The 6,497-nt window shown below is 41.8% G+C and overlaps 1 non-coding gene across 1 annotated transcript; it reads left to right on the plus strand.

Moving 5' to 3' along the window:
- The first annotated feature begins 5,322 nt into the window (after positions 1-5,322).
- On the plus strand, positions 5,323-5,428 carry LOC145618798 (small nucleolar RNA R71). Its single transcript, XR_014108043.1, has one exon. It is a non-coding gene; the product is annotated as a small nucleolar RNA R71 (small nucleolar RNA).
- Positions 5,429-6,497: the final 1,069 nt, after the last annotated feature.

Below are 6,497 nucleotides of genomic sequence, written 5' to 3' on the forward strand. Positions count from 1 at the left end.
ACTCTTCATAAAACCCCTTTTTTTTCAACAAGTGATGACAATAGGCAACCTACAAAACAAACATAAAGCCAACACAAAATAAAATCAAAAACGAAACAAGGAAAATGAAAAGAAAAGAAAAGAAAAATGAGATGAGAATCCGGGTTGCCTCCCGTAAGCGCTTTTGGTTAACGTCGTTAGCTCGACGTGCTTCACTCCACTCAAGGTGGTTGGAAAAGAATCATATGGTGGACAAGACCAACAAAAACTTTGTCAAAGTACTTCTTGAGCCGATGACCATTAACCTTAAACGATGAGGAGGAATCCAAAGGAGAAATTTCCACGGCACCATTACCAAAAACAGCCTTTACCAAGAACGGACCACTCCATCTTGACATGAGTTTTCCGGGGAACAACTTCATTCTAGAATTATAGAGGAGGACTTTGTCACCTACACAAAACTCCTTTTTCTCAATCAACTTGTCATGAACCTCTTTGGATCGAGCTTTGTAAGTGCTAGCACAATCATAGGCATCAAGTCGAAGTTCCTCTAATTCATGAAGGTCCAACCACCTCTTCTCTCCCGCACTTGCTAAGTCAAAATTTATCGTCTTGATAGCCCACATGGCACAATGTTCAAGCTCAACCGGGAGATGGCATGATTTGCCATAGACAAGGCGATATGGAGTGGTACCGATTGGTATCTTGAAAGCCGTCCTATAAGCCCATAGAGCATCATCCAATTTGTCCGCCCAATCCTTTCTATTACGAGCAACCGTATTCTCAAGAATAAGCTTGAGTTGACGATTTGAAACCTCAACTTGGCCATTCGTTTGAGGGTGATAGGGGAGCCCAAATCGTTGATGCACACCATGTTTCCTCAACATCTTTTGAAAGGCATTATGGACAAAATGGGATCCATTATCACTTATCACCGCCTTTGGAACACCAAACCTTGGAAAAATGATCTTCTTGAATAACTTCAATACAACCTTGTGATCATTTGTTGGAGAGGCGATGGCCTCAACCCACTTAGAAACATAGTCCACCGCCACAAGAATATATTGGTTCCCATATGAGGAGGGAAATGGTCCCATGAAGTCAATTCCCCACACATCAAACACCTCCAACTCAAGGATAGGTTGTTGAGGCATCTCATGTCGCTTGGAAATGTTCCCAACTCGTTGACATTGGTCACATGATTTAACAAAGCCCCATGAATCCTTGAATAGATTAGGCCACCAAAAACCACATTGAAGGACTTTAGTAGCGGTCTTGGAAACACCCATGTGTCCACCACTAGGGTCCGAGTGGCACATTTTTAAAACACTAGGCACCTCTTCATTTGGAACACAACGCCTAAGTAAACCATCAACCCCACGTTTGTATAAGATAGGCTCATCCCACAAATAGTGCCTTGCTTCTCTTTTGATCTTCCTCTTTTGATTCTTGGAGAAAGAGGGTGGAAACTCCCCACATGCTTGAAAATTGACCAAATCGGCATACCATGGGAGTTCCTTCACCTCTATGGCATATAAGAAATCATCAAGCATCTTATCTTCTATTGGAAAACCATCATCATGAATATGATCCCCTTCAAGGCGAGAAAGATGATCCGCCACTACATTCTCCGCACCCTTCTTGTCCCTAATCTCAATCTCAAAAGCTTGTAATTCAAGTACCCATCGAATCAACCGTGGCTTGGACTCTTTTTTAGCAAAGAGATACTTGAGGGCCGCATGATCCGTGAAGACTATGGTTTTGGAACCCAACAAGTAACACCGGAATTTCTCAAAAGAGTGCACAATAGCCAAAAATTCCTTCTCCGTTGTTGTGTAGTTCTTTTGAGCCCCATTGAGAGTCTTGGACATATAGTAAATGACATGAAGTTTCTTGTCTACCCGTTGTCCCAAAACACCTCCAATTGCCCAATCACTTGCATCACACATCAACTCAAAAGGTAGGTCCCACCTTGGGCCTTGAACAATAGGAGTAGAGATTAGGGCCTTCTTCAATGTATCAAATGCCTTCAAGCATTTGTCATCAAAATTGAACTCAACATCTTTTTGAAGAAGGTCATTTAGGGGCTTAGCAATGAGTGAGAAGTCCTTGATGAATCTCCTATAAAAACCGGCATGACCAAGGAACGATCTCACTCCCTTGACATTTATTGGAGGTGGAAGCTTTTCTATCACATCAATCTTTGCCTTATCCACCTCAATGCCCTTATGTGAAATCTTGTGCCCAAGCACTATCCCTTCCTCCACCATGAAGTGGCACTTCTCCCAATTAAGCACCAAATTGACCTTTTCACATCTTTCTAGGCACCTCTCAAGATTTTTGAGGCAATCCTCAAATGAAACACCTCCCACAGAAAAATCATCCATGAAAACCTCCATTTCCTCTTCAAGCATGTCCCCAAAAATGCTCATCATACACCTTTGAAAGGTTGCCGGAGCATTACACAATCCAAAGGGCATTCTTCGATATGCAAAAGTACCATAGGGGCATGTGAAGGTTGTTTTTTCTTGATCTTCGGGATGAATGGGAATTTGAAAGAATCCCGAATATCCATCAAGGAAGCAATAGAATTTGTGCCTAGTCAACCTTTCAAGCATTTGGTCAATAAAAGGGAGAGGGAAGTGATCCTTTTTGGTTGATGTGTTTAGACGTCTATAGTCTATACACATCCTCCAACCGGTGACCGTTCTAGTTGGAATGAGCTCACCTTTCTCATTCTCAACTACGGTCATACCCCCCTTCTTAGGAACGACATGCACGGGGGAAACCCACCTTGAGCTTGAGATGGGGAATATGATTCCCGCATTCAAGAGCTTGGTGATCTCTTTCTTAACTACTTCTCCCATTTGGGGATGTAGTTTCCGTTGTCGTTCAATAGAAGGAAGGGCGCCTTCCTCAAGCGTTATGTGGTGTTGGCACAAAGCGGGGCTTATACCTTTAAGGTCATCAATTGTGTACCCCAAAGCACTTTGGTGTTTTCTCAAAACACCACATAACGCTTGAGCTTGGCTTTTGCTCAAGGATGCACTAACTATCACGGGGTAAGTAGAATGAGGGCCCAAGAATTCATACCTAAGGTGTGATGGTAGAGGTTTGAGCTCTACCATAGGCACACCATTACCTTCTTGTGATATGGTTGCTTGCAAAGTTTCATTGCTTGAGATTCAAAAACATGATTGCTCATCCACATCCTCCACACTTCTATCAAGTAATTCCTCATAGAAATTCATCTCCTTGCATGAAACACGTACCTTGTCTTTGTTCAACAATACATTCTCAAGAGCATCGTTAGAAGTGAGCAAGTGCTCATGCATGGAAGACACAACAATATCAAGAGAATCAATCATCATACAATTTTCCAAAGAAGAACATGGATATTTCATGCTTTCATTCAAATCAAATTCAATAATCTCTTCTCCCACCTTAAGGGAGATCTTAGCATTTCTCACATCAATCATAGCTCCCGAGGTAGCAAGAAAGGGTCTACCTAAAATGATTGGAATGGTGGCATCCTCATCCATTTCAAGAACAACAAAATCTACCGGAAACACAAACTTCCCTACCCTCAAAGGGACATCTTCTACTTTACCTTTTGGAAATTTGATAGACCTATCCGCTAATTGCAAGGTAATGTTAGAAGGTAGAAGTTCCCCTAACTCAAGTCTTTGATAAACCGAATATGGCATTAGGCTCACACTAGCTCCCAAGTCACATAAGGCATTATCAATTTGCATTTTGTTGATTGCACAAGGGATGGAGAAGTTTCCGGGGTCTTTCAACTTGGGTGGCATTTTGTTCATGATGATAGCACTACAATTTTCGGTCAAGTTGATGGTCTCCACAACCTCACAAGTTCTTCTCCCACTCAAAATGTCCTTGAGGAATTTGGCATAGTTTGGCATTTGGTTGATCACATCGGTAAAAGGTAGAGAAAGGTGAAGTTGTTTTAACATTTCAATAAATCTCCCAAATTGTTCATCCAATTTGTGTCTCATGAATTTTTGTGGGTAGGGGAGTTTGGGTCTTACAATCTCTTTCTCTACTCTCACCTCTCTAGGTGTCTCAACAACTACCTCATCCAAAGATGCCTTTCTTGCCTCATCCTCAACCAAAATCTCCCTAGGAACCTCCTTATCTACACCACTTCTAGGCAATACCTCCTCAAGAACCTTTCCACTCCTAGTAACAATAGCATTCACGGATTTCTTTGGGTCAAGGCCTTGGGAAGGTAAAGAAGAAGGGCTAGCATGATCTTTCAAGGCATTAGCAAGTTGAGAGATTTGGTTTTCAAGCATTTTATTATGAGTCATCATTTCATTGAATTTTTTATCGCTCACGGCCATGTATGTGTTCAACAACTTGGTTTGATTCTCAATTATCTCCTCCAAATTAGTCCTAGGTGAAGAGGGTTGAGAATAGGAACTTTCCCCTTGAGTTTTTGGAACAAACCCGGGTGGGGGACCTCTTTGAGAATTATTTTGAAAATTGCCCCGACCTTGGTTGTTCCAACTACTCCTATTTTGATTTTGGCCATAATTTTGATTATGGTTTCCACCACCTTGATTATGGTTCCCACTACCTTGGTTATGATTTCCATAACCTTGGTTTTGAGAACCATAGCTTTGGCCTTGGTTACCATAATATTGGCCTTGATTTTGGCCACTATAACCTTGACCATTATAGCTACCACGGGAACCTTGGTTCCCTTGGTTTCTATAACCACCGCCTTGGTTATAGTTGTCAAAATTGCTTTGGCCTTGGAAGTTCCTATTCCATTGACCCCTTTGGTTTTCAAACCGTTGACCATTATTATTTGACACATAATTCACATGTTCACTTTCATGGTTATCAAACTCATCAACACATTCATTAGGACAAACACTAGAATCATGATCATACGATCCACATGCATCACAAAACAAACAACCCAAAGGCATATTATGCGAAGAAGGAGGGGGTTGAGAGTTAGAAAGAGTACCTCTCCCCTTAAATTGGGAGGGAAGATTAGAAGCTTGAGAAGAGGAAGAAGTGCTCTCCAACTTAGCCTTGATTGCGGTGACCTCTTTCCCTAAATTTATCATTTGAGAGGAAAGGTTGTTGATTGCATTGAGATGGTCCACCGAATACAATGAAGATTGTTTGCTTGAAGAGTCCCTCTCTCCATCTTGCCAATCCCTATAATAAGTCACCACATCCTCAATGATGTCCACAACTTCTTCTTTGGTTTTGTTCATGATAGGGCCCCCGGCCCCTCCATCAAGGCATGACTTGCCTTGGGGACTTAAACCGCCATAGAAGATTTGGATCACTTGGTATGTGGGGATTCCATGATGAGGGCACTCCCTTTGATACTCTTTGAATCTCTCCCATGCTTCATAAAGGCTTTCACTCGGCCTTTGCTTGAACCCTTGAATCAAGGCTCTTGCCTCCGCCGTCTTCTTTTGGGGGTAGAAGCGGGACAAGAAAGCCTTTGTGACATCGTCCCAAGTTCTCAAGGAGTTGGGCTTCACTTCCTTGTCTAGCCATTCCAAGGATCTTCCGATTAGAGAGAAAGGGAACAACTTGAGGCGGATAAATTCTTGAGAAACCCCATTGACTTTAATGGTATTGCAATATTTTTCAAATTCTTTCAAATGGTTCAATGGGCTCTCATTCTTAGCCCCACTATATTGCCTTCTCTCGATCAAGGTGATCATTGCCGGACGGATTTCGAAGTCATTTGCCGGGGTAGTGGGAGGAGCTATTCCACTTTCAAATCTATAAGCCCCGGGGACTCCAAGCTCCTTCAAGGCTAATCTAGGATGTTCACCCATTCCTTGTCCTTCTTGAATTTCTTCCTCACTTGAAGAGCTGTAAGCCAAGGATCTAATATCCACTCTTCTTCTTGAAATAGTCCTTTCTATTTCCAGATCAAGGGGAAGAAGGGGACGATCACGGGTTCTGTGCATGCAAAAACTCAAACAACAATATTAGTAGCACGGCTACAAGTGTAGCCTAAAGAAACAAAATCTTTTTGTTTTTTTTTTAATTGAAGTAGACTCAACAACAAAAGCTAAGCATCAAAAGCGTTCCCCGGCAACGGCGCCATTTTGACAAGGGGAAAATGCATGTCGTTCCTACCCTTTCCCCTAGCCAAACTAAATTTGTAAACACCAAACCAACCTTATATGAATATAGGGTAAGTTAAGGGTCGATCCCAAGGGAATGCAATGATGAAAACCTAAGTCTAAGTCAAGCTACCTCGGAGATGAGAATGAGATATCGGTTGGTACTAAATGAATTAGATCAAAAGTCTAAACACTAGGGAGATGGGTTCCACATGCAAAACCAATGATAATGCTAGATTAAAACTCATTCAATTAGTTCAAGTGTTTGCAATGGACAAACGATAGTAGCAATCAAGAGAGTTTAAATACTATCTCCTATAGGCCAATCTAGTGGTCACTATGAAAGGCAAACCAAGAAGAATCATAAACAAACTCAATCAATTAAAGCAA

The sequence above is a fragment of the Chenopodium album genome, chromosome 26 (assembly GCF_948465745.1).
Source record: "Chenopodium album chromosome 26, dcCheAlbu1.1, whole genome shotgun sequence".
NCBI classification, from domain to species: Eukaryota; Viridiplantae; Streptophyta; class Magnoliopsida; order Caryophyllales; family Amaranthaceae; genus Chenopodium; species Chenopodium album.